The sequence below is a fragment of the Cannabis sativa genome, chromosome 3 (assembly GCF_029168945.1).
Source record: "Cannabis sativa cultivar Pink pepper isolate KNU-18-1 chromosome 3, ASM2916894v1, whole genome shotgun sequence".
Lineage (NCBI taxonomy): Eukaryota > Viridiplantae > Streptophyta > Magnoliopsida > Rosales > Cannabaceae > Cannabis > Cannabis sativa.
The window spans coordinates 76,937,539-76,948,651 of record NC_083603.1 but is presented as its reverse complement, the minus strand read 5'-3'; the positions used below and the strand labels follow the sequence as shown (position 1 = coordinate 76,948,651).

Genomic DNA, 11,113 nt, shown 5'->3' with positions numbered 1-11,113 from the left:
TAAATTTGGGCAGCAGCCATGGATAAATTGTTTTTAGCTTGGATTTTATCTTCTTACTTGAATATGAGCTAAACTTTTGAGGCTTGAATGGCTATGAACTTCTAAGTTGGGTATGATTAAATTTTAAGCTTACTTTAGCATTTGTTTGCCTTTGTTCATTCAAGTGAGTTTCATTTTAATTGATTGTTGTTTCTTGGCCATGAATAACAATTTGCTAAGCTAGATCTTGTACCGGAAGGGCTAGATCTAGTAGTTCAACTTGAATGAAGCAAGTGAAAACCTAGATTTAGGCTTTTCTTTGTAAGTGGGATAGGAATATTTCATTTACCTTGCATAACTTACCAAATTAATGTTTGAATAGTGTTCTGCTTGCTGGTTTGATATAGGAATATATTGAGCTAAATGGTAGAATTAAAGTTGTGAGTGTTGGAAAATTCTCACAAGCCTAGAGGACTTTTTTGTTATCTCTGTGCAGAATGCTAGAGTAATCTTTGAACCGTCTTTGTCTTGACTAAAAAAACCTGACTAGAAGGAATTAGTTATTCAAGCCATTTTTGTCATATTATATTTTTTATCTTGCAAACAATTTTTCTAGCAGCAGTAGTTTTAATTTTAGCAAGTTTAATTCTTGTCAATTTTAATTTTGAATCATTACTCAACCATTTACATATTATTTCTTTTTATTTTAAGTTGTAATTAGTTGATTTTACATCAAACGTTGTTTGCAATCCCTGTGGAGACGATCTTACTTATCACTTTATTACTTGTGTGACTGCGTATACTTGCGTATATAATTTTCACAACAAGTTTTTGGCGCCGTTGCCGGGGATTGAAACTAAAAATTGTGTATTATCAACTATTTTGCAATTTATTTTCTGGTTTAAAGTTTTAATCCTATTTTGATGCGCTGAATTTTTCTTTTTCAGGTGTAATCTAGTGTATGAACGAGCAAGAAGAAGACCTTGAACTTCCTCCTATTGACCCCGAAATTGAACGCACTTTTAGACAAAGGAGGAAGGAACAAAAGGCTAAAAAACGCTGCAATATGGCCGATGGGTTTGAAATTGGAGGTGCTCATAATGAAGCCAATCCTATTGCTTTGGCCGATGATAGAGCCCGAGCAATAAGAGAGTATGCAGCCCCTATGTTCAATGAGCTAAATCCGGGTATTGTGAGACCCGAAATCCAAGCACCTCACTTTGAGCTCAAGCCTGTCATGTTTCAAATGCTCCAAACGGTTGGTCAATTTGGTGGGTCGCCAACGGAAGATCCTCACCTCCATATTCGCTCATTTTTGGAGGTGAGTGATTCTTTCAAGCTACAAGGAGTAAGTGAAGAGGCTTTAAGATTAAAGTTGTTCCCATTTTCCTTGAGGGATCGGGCTAGAGCATGGCTTAACACGCTTCCTCCCGATTCGATGACTAATTGGAATGACTTGGCTGAAAAATTCTTGAGAAAGTACTTTCCTCCAACAAGAAATGCAAAGTTTCGAAGCGAGATCATGTCTTTTCAACAATTGGAAGACGAGACTACTAGTGATGCATGGGAAAGATTCAAGGAGTTGTTAAGGAAGTGCCCACACCATGGTATTCCTCATTGTATTCAACTTGAGACATTTTACAATGGTCTCAATGCGGCCTCTAGGATGGTGTTGGATGCTTCCGCTAATGGAGCCATTCTTTCCAAGTCTTACAATGAAGCTTTTGAGATTTTGGAAAGGATAGCTAGCAACAACTATCAATGGTCAACTAATAGAGCTCCTACAAGCCGAAAAGTAGCGGGTGTTCTTGAAGTAGATGCTTTGACCGCTCTAACCGCTCAAATGGCCTCAATGACCAACATTTTGAAGAATATGAATATGGGAGGAAGTGTACAACCGGCCATTTGCCATTCAAAGGGCAGAAATCTCTTGTGTGTATTGTGGTGATGGGCATACTTTTGAAAATTGCCCCTCAAATCCAGCTTCGGTTTGCTATGTGGGTAATCAAAACTTCAACCGCAACAACAATCCATACTCAAACTCCTACAATCCGGCATGGAAGCATCATCCGAACTTTTCATGGGGAGGTCAAGGGGCAAGTTCAAGTGGAGCACAACAAGCACAAGGAAAGCAATCATTTCCACCGGGTTTTTCTCAACAACCAAGACCTCAACAACCTCACCAACCTCAAGGCTCTCAAACTAGTTCTTTGGAGAGCTTAATGAGAGATTATATGGCCAAGAATGACGCTGTAATTCAAAGCCAAGCAGCATCTCTTCGGAATCTTGAAGTTCAATTGGGGCAATTGGCCAATGATTTGAAGAATAGACCACAAGGCACTTTGCCTAGTGACACCGAAAACCCAAGAAGAGATTGCAAAGAACATTGCAAAGCGGTAACCTTGAGAAGTGGAAAAATAATTGAGTCAAATGTGGCTGCAAAGAAAAGAAAGAGCCCTCTTCAATCCAAAAAGAGGGGGAAATGAAGAAAAACCAAAGAACTTCGCCGAAATTCCCCAAGTAGTTACAAAGCATCCGACGGCATTCTACCGCAGAAAAGTCTTTGCAAAAGCCACTGCCACCATTTCCTCACCGGTTCAAGAAGCAACAAGACGATGGTCAATTCCGGAGATTTCTTGATGTTCTAAAGCAGCTCCACATCAATATACCTTTAGTGGAAGCTTTGGAGCAAATGCCAACTTATGTGAAGTTTTTGAAGGATATTTTGACAAAGAAAATGAGGCTTGGCGAGTTTGAAACGATCGCTTTGACGGAGGGATGTAGTGCTATGTTGAAAAGTAAAATTCCACCCAAATTGAAAGATCCGGGCAGCTTTACAATTCCTATTTCTATAGGGGGTCGAGATGTTGGAAGAGCTCTTTGTGACTTGGGAGCTAGTATTAATCTCATGCCTATGTCTATTTTTAGGAAGTTGGGAATTGGAGAAGCAAGGCCAACCACCGTCACTTTGCAATTAGCGGATCGTTCCATGGCTCATCCGGAAAGGAAAATTGAAGATGTGTTGGTACAAGTGGATAAGTTCATTTTTCCGGCCGATTTCATTATTCTTGACTATGAGGAAGATAGGGAAGTTCCAATCATTTTAGGGAGGCCCTTTCTTGCCACGGGAAGAACTTTGATAGATGTTGAAAAGGGAGAGCTTACCATGAGAGCTCAAGATGAGCAAGCCACATTCAAGGTCTTTCATCCTATGCGTGCTCCGGATGCAATAGGAGAATGCTTAGCAATTGGAGATATGAATCCTAACAGGGTTGAGGAGTCCAAATTCAAAAATAGTAAGAAGGTGAGAAAGAAGATTCCCCTTAAAGAAATTGCTAAGGATCACGAGCCGCAAGAAAGCAAAGACAAAACATCATTTGACCCTAAAAAACCACCCAAAAAGAAGAGAAAGAAAAAGAAGTTTAGTAGAAAATTTTGGTCTCAAATGTTTGAAGTTGGGCAACAAGTGATTTTTGCTAACTCTTTAACGAAGGCTACTCATGGACGACTAGATTCAAGGTGTGATGGATCTTTCTTGGTGGTGAGAGTGTACCCCGATGGGGTGGTAGAACTACGTGATGCACTTTCAAGAAGAAAATTTTTGGTGAAAGGCCAAGGAGTGAAGTTTGGGAGTGGTGAGGTTGATCGAGCAAAGACCTCCATCACATTGGAAGAGGCTTGAGGAAGAAGGGTCTCGGGTTGTCATGGCTGTAGTGAATCACATTTGGGCAACCCAAGAGCGGAGGAACAAGATTATATTTAGTTATATATATGCTATGTAATAAGTTTGGGGTGTGCCACCCCTTGAAAAAAATATATATGTATTTACAATTAAGTTTGGGGTGTGCCACCCGTTGAAAAAAAAAAGAAAGAAAAAAAAAGAAAATAGAAAAAGAAAAAAAAAAGAGGAAAAGAAAAAAAAGGAAAAAAAAATTAGTATATACATACTTATATAATTACATATATATATATAACTTTTAATTTCCTACATTTACTAATGATTTTCTTTGTAGTGTGGTGATCTTTATTCTTTGGTGCAAAGCAAGGAATGACGAAAAAAAGGGGCTTTCGCAATATGGTGTGAGCAAATTTGTATGTTGAAGCGGTAGGTCCCGTACGGCATTGGATCGGCATCGCTTGACATTTTGAAGCAGAGACTCTAGTGGGGAAGAGTTCAAATCTTGAGGGAGTTTTCTTTTTTTTCCTTAGTTAAATTGTTATTGTTGGTTGTGTTTGATTGTTTACTTAGTTTACTTTTATTGTTGTCTTTAGTTGTGTGAGTAATAAATATTATGTGGATTAGATGTGTATTAATCATGTTGTTTTGTCATGTTTGTTACGTTTTGTTTTAGCTTGCAAATGAGAAAAATACTGCTTGTATTTTCAGCTTGGTTTAGGGTAGCGCTCGATGATGAAAAATATCTATTTCCCTCCATTTGTGGAGTGCCTTGGTTTGTGTGTTGAAAATGCTAATTTTAAGTGTTATTTTTGTCCAAATGCTAGCCTATGAGGAATGCTTTCAACAATTGTGTGCTTGTGTTATTCCACCATACCTTGAGTTTTTAGAATAGCTAACACTTTGAGAGAGTTTAAGCATCTAGAATTAGCTAGTGTAATCCTTGAGGCGAAATCCTGGCGAGCTTTATAACTTAGAAATGATTTAGGCCATCTTTGGACGTTTGAGCCTTTCTAACCTTCCCTATAAAATCAATTTTTCTCTAGTCACCCAAGTTTGAGCCGTTTAGCCTATTCTTGTTGTGCAACCCAATCATACATCTAACGCCAATCCTAATTTGCATTTCCACATATATCCTAACTTAATTGCTCACTTGTCAAGAGCCAAGTTTCACATTAAGTTTGGGGTGAGTGCGGTGAGTGTAACTTGTGGCGAGCTAATTCAAGGTTATACTTTTAGCCACATTGGGGACAATGTTGGATTGTAAGTTTGGGGTGGGGGAATTAGCTCACAAAGTATATGAGTATGAACTTTCAATTAACCTTCTCTTGCTATTTATTATATAAGTATAATATAGTAATAAATGTCTTTCTAATATATGAAAAAAAAAAAGAAGAGAATAAACATAGCAAGAGAAGTCAATTTTAATATCAAGTACTTGTGAGTATTGAATTAGGGAAGAGGGTCAAGAGAAAAAAAATTTAAGGAAGAGACTCGGTTTTTGACAAGTGAAGTGGTTAGGTGTTGAGCTAGCTTAAATACATCCTATACCATACCCTAACCCAAGCCTAACATTCAAGCCTAGTCAAGTCCTTTTTGATCTAAGTTGCAAAGCTAAGCTACATTAGTGGAGAGGATTGCACTAATTCAACTTATGGAAGCAAACCTTTAAACTTGAGGATCAAAGGTGGTTGTTATAGAAATTCAAGTTGTTGGTGGGAAGTATTTGCACACTTATTTGATCGAATTACTCTTGATAAGTTTTAAGGACATAAATAGCATGCAAAATTCTGTTGAAACACACAGGTTCGAGGCATATTCACTACTACCAATTACATTTCCATTTCATCTAATTCTGAGAGCAAATTTCGTCCCTAGACCAAGTGTGAAAGAGCAAGATTTTCTCTACTGCAAGCGTGTTAGTGTCGCTGTCATTTTCTGTTCTTATTGTTTAGTTCTTTGTGTTTTTCATTACTCGAGGACGAGCAATACTCTAAGTTTGGGGTGTGATAACTCTATGTTATAGAGTTAATTTTTATGCTTTTAAACTAAAGTATTGTGAGGAGAGTAGTGAAAATGTGTTTATTTTGCTTAATTTTAATTAGTTTTAGTGTTATTTTCTATTTAGTAATCTAACCTTTAAGTTTTGTAAATATTGATATTGTTGGGTGTGTTTTTCTAATTAACTGTGCTTATTTTGTTGAAAAAGGAGGAATTAAATTGATAGGTAAAAGAAAAAGAAGCAAGGAAGAAAAGGAGCACAAGCTGAAACTGGGCTGATTGCTGAAGCAATGCTGAAGTGAATTCAGCATCCCAGCAGTGACGTGGAAACACGAATTTCACTTATCCACCTCAGCAACTTCGGTCCAATCACTCAAATTGCACCAGCCAGCTGACGTGGAAGAAAGGGGTCTAACCCTAGTGGGCCAAAGTGGAAAAGTTTGGGCTTCTATTTTGGGGTATGAAGTTTGTACCCTAAAAACCCAACAACAAAAAGAGAAGGAAAGGGAAGTACACCATAGTCATCTTCATCAATTTTCGTACTTGGAGCAGCTGCCATTTTTCTGGAGAAATTTTAATTCACAGCAGGGAGTACTAAAAAGAAGAAAGAAGAGGGGACCAAGCCTTAGTGTTTGACTTTTCTTTTACCCCTTCTCTTTAGTTTTCTTTCTTTACTCTCTTTTATTGTTGTTTGTACTTAGTATTAAAAACTTCCTGAGATTGTAAATTTGGGCAGCAGCCATGGATAAATTGTTTTTAGCTTGGATTTTATCTTCTTACTTGAATATGAGCTAAACTTTTGAGGCTTGAATGGCTATGAACTTCTAAGTTGGGTATGATTAAATTTTAAGCTTACTTTAGCATTTGTTTGCCTTTGTTCATTCAAGTGAGTTTCATTTTAATTGATTGTTGTTTCTTGGCCATGAATAACAATTTGCTAAGCTAGATCTTGTACCGGAAGGGCTAGATCTAGTAGTTCAACTTGAATGAAGCAAGTGAAAACCTAGATTTAGGCTTTTCTTTGTAAGTGGGATAGGAATATTTCATTTACCTTGCATAACTTACCAAATTAATGTTTGAATAGTGTTACGTCATTTGGTTTGATATAGGAATATATTGAGCTAAATGGTAGAATTAAAGTTGTGAGTGTTGGAAAATTCTCACAAGCCTAGAGGACTTTTTTGTTATCTCTGTGCAGAATGCTAGAGTAATGCTGAACCGATGCTGTACTGACTAAAAAAACCTGACTAGAAGGAATTAGTTATTCAAGCCATTTTTGTCATATTATATTTTTTATCTTGCAAACAATTTTTCTAGCAGCAGTAGTTTTAATTTTAGCAAGTTTAATTCTTGTCAATTTTAATTTTGAATCATTACTCAACCATTTACATATTATTTCTTTTTATTTTAAGTTGTAATTAGTTGATTTTACATCAAACGTTGTTTGCAATCCCTGTGGAGACGATCTTACTTATCACTTTATTACTTGTGTGACTGCGTATACTTGCGTATATAATTTTCACAACATCATGAAAAAAAATATTTAAGTATCATGATGAAAATCAACTTAGATATTTATTTTCAATTTAATTAAATGTATTAAATTCAAGAAATAAATAATTAAGTGTAGAGAAGACTTAATTATTAATCTCTAGTTTAATACTAGGAAAAATATTCTTAACATAAATTGTACCAAAATTAATTATTTAAATAATTAATTTCACAATGTATAATATTTTCCTATTTAATATTAGAAATAATAAGTAGTCTAGAAATAACTATCTAAGAAATATCTCATTTCAACCAAGTATCTTTTCAACAAAATTTGAAAAAGATCTAATTTAAGTTGTTATAGAAAAAATCTAAAACTTAAATATTTTCAAATTTAAATTTAATTAAATATCAAAAATTAAGTTGTAACCACTTAATTTAAAAAATATTCCATTTTAAGTTTAAAACGAACTTAAAAAATATCTCAAGAATCTTTAATAACTAATTCCTAGAATTCCTCAACTTAATTTTAAATTTAAAAAATATTCAAATTTAAGTTAGATAAGAAAAATCAGTTAGAATAACTAATTTATAACTTAAATAGGAATATTTAATAAATAAGCTTCAGAAAGAATCTAGTTAGTTAAAATTCTTTATTTAATTAAATACAAGAAAAATACAAATAGTTTGTTCAGAAATAAAATCTAAAACTAAGAGTGTTTTTCTTAAAATTAACTTTAAAATATTAAAATGAAAAATAAATTTCATATATTTTAAAAGTTAATTATGTTGCTAATCAATTTTATTAGGTTAAACTAATTTAATTAACTTAGCACAGTTATTCAAATCAAGAAAATGAGCCTTCACAATAGGGGTAGTTCATGTGAGGGGGAGCTGGGTTCAGTATGTCGTACCCACTACTATATATTGGCCCCCAACTCTCACACAAGGCCCAAAAGAGAGGAATTTAACCTTGAAATAAATTACTGTTATTAATTGAATAGGCCCAAAAACTAAATGGACCTAAATAAAATCTATCATGGTGTGACATTTTATTTAGCAACAACCTATATGCATCTATATAATAAAATAAACATATAGGCTCACACAGGCACACATTTGGATGGATCCTATCATGTTGCTAGGTCATACACAGATGAAAGAAGATTGTAAAATTTACCTGTTAAAAATTATTTACTTGACCTATTGACAATTGAACCATGGGTTAAAATCAGATCATTGGATCTGTCAACAAGTTAACCATGGCAATTTAGATCAAGCAATAATAGGTTTTATAAAACTTACACATAAGCTAAAACACATACTCCTACAACAAGATGAAATGGATAGTTGGATGTAGGATTTATTTAATTTTAAATAATAAATTTCGAAAAAACAATTAAATAATAAAAAATATTTTCAAATTTTAAAAAAAATAAATAAAATAATATTTAAAATTAAACCTACAATTTTGAAAAATTAGGTTTCAACTAACCTAAATATCATTTCCAAAAAAATTTGCTAACTACTTTTAAAAATTTATTGTTATTTTATAAATTAAATATTCAATAAAAATTAAAAAAGATAAATAAATAAATATCTTTTTCAAATTTTATAGTTTAATTTAAATAAATAAAATAACAAATTTAAAAGTTAGCAAAATATCTTATTTATATTCAAAATATCATGATTATAGTTATCTTATTTTAAATTTAAATAAGGTCAAATAATTTAAAAAATATTCAAATTTAAAACAAATTTAATATCTGACCTTAAATTTAAAAATAAAATAAAATATAATCAAATTTAAAAATAAGATAAAAATTAAGCAAAAAGATAAATTTTTACTTGTTTTCAAATTCAAATTACACTAATATCTAAGATTAATTTTAAAAAAAATTCAAATTAATCTATTTCTGATATTAGATTTGAAAATTGAAAAGTAAAAATCAAAATACAAAACTACACAAAAAATCGGAAGTTAATTCCATGAAATAGCATGAAAAATCGAAGAAAAACGAAAAAATTGCAAGCTGTACGGACAGTATGCATTGCATACTGCCCGCGCGCGCTGGGGATGATGCTTGACCGAGAAACCTCGGCGCAGGAGGCTGCATGCAGCCTCTCCGTGTGCGCAAGGCTCGGTTTCAGACAAAAAAATTGTCTGTGCGCGTGCTGTCCTAGGGATGCCCCTCATCCGCCCGCGTGGGTAGTTGCACCACCGTGATATTTTTTGAAACTTCAAAAAATCATAACTAATTCAAATTAAATCGAAATTGAGTTCTGTAAAAAAGTAAATTGCTTAATTTTTTCCATACTATCCAATAAAAATAATTCCAGAAATAGAATTTCAATTATTGTTTACGAAAATTCACAAACATCAATCAATCATCATATAACACACAAAACAACATGAAACTATCCAAATCACAAAAAAATCGTTTTAAAGTCCAAATTTCTTGCAAGCAAATCAATTAACATGGCTCTGAGGCCAGTTGTTGAAATTTATTTTACCAGGATCTTAGATCTACTCATAAGTATGTTGTTTAACACCCTAAATATGAACTTTCTAAAACGATAATTAAACACATATAAAGTTAAGAAAACCTTACATTGATGGCAGCGGAATAATGTCTCCTTCCACTCAGATCTCTAACCCTTGTATCCTTTCTGTCGCAGAGTATTATCAAGATTTGAGCCCGAATGTCCTTCTCTTTGTGTGTGATCCTTCACAGTCTTTCAATCTATGATTGAGGTACCACTTGCTGTGTGTGGGCACTACTCTATCACTAAGGTTTCGAAATTGAGAAGAGGAAAAGAGAGAGAGGGAAAGGGTGAAGTGGAAGGCTCAGTTTTTCTGAAAAGGCAATTTCTGATTTTCTGACCAAAAGGCATATGTTGAACTGAGCCATCACTTTCTATTTATAGGCAACTACTAGGTTTAGGTTAGTAATTATTTGGCATTAAAATAATGAAAATATCAACTGGAAATATCTGCTTAAGTGGCCGGCCACAGGTATTACTGGGCCTCACTTGGATTTTGCAGTTTTCACAATTTTTATTTCTATTTTTTCAAAAACGCCAATTTTCCAATTCTAATCTTTTAAATGCCAAAACTAATTATTTAATAACGAAAATAGATTATTAAATAATATTGTCATTTAATTTAATTATTAATTAGACATATAGTCTCTTAATTAATAAATAAACCTAGAATCTCTTTTCTTTACAATTTCACCCTTGCTTAGTGAAAATTCACAAATTAGACATAGTCTAACTTTAGAATTATAATTGATTAATCACAAATGAATTATTGAGTCATACAAGCAGCATAGTCTCAACTAGAATGGGGACCATGGATCTATATGCTGAGCTTCCAATAAGTGAACCGAATTTGCTAAGTAAATCCCTACTTATTAATTCCTGGTTGAATCCACTCTTAGAACTTAGAATTGCACTCTCAGACTTATATAGTGCATATTATATGTTTCACGATATAGATATGCTATCTCATTTAACCATTGTTATAATCTTATTGTGATCAAAGATCCTCTATATAGATGATTTACATCGAGATAGGATAATTTTACCGTTTTCACCCCTCAACGTATTTTGCCCCTTAAAACACTTAGCTACCTGTAAATGATGTTTAGTGATCTAAGGAATAGTCACTTAAACAAGAGCTCATCCATTTACTTCTATTTAGCTAAGCTCGAAGGGAATCATCACTTGACTTCTATACACGGGTAGGTTATAGATTCCATATTTATGTTCAGCACTCCCACTCAATCATACTATCATGTTCCCAAAATATACGTATCACCCTGACCCAAAAGTAGGCTTAACTAATAAATCAAAGAACATGAATAGTACTCCTGAGTTGAGCCTAAGCATATCAGGATTTAGATTCTTTTAATCTTAAGATCAACTACTGATATCGACTAGGAAAGATACAACGGTAAGTTT

At 33.6% G+C, this 11,113-nt stretch overlaps 1 non-coding gene across 1 annotated transcript; it reads right to left on the bottom strand.

Moving 5' to 3' along the window:
- Window positions 1–1,483: 1,483 nt before the first annotated feature.
- Window positions 1,484–1,590, bottom strand: LOC115711770 (small nucleolar RNA R71). Its single transcript, XR_004010646.1, has one exon. It is a non-coding gene; the product is annotated as a small nucleolar RNA R71 (small nucleolar RNA).
- Between the last annotated feature and the right edge of the window lie 9,523 nt (window positions 1,591–11,113).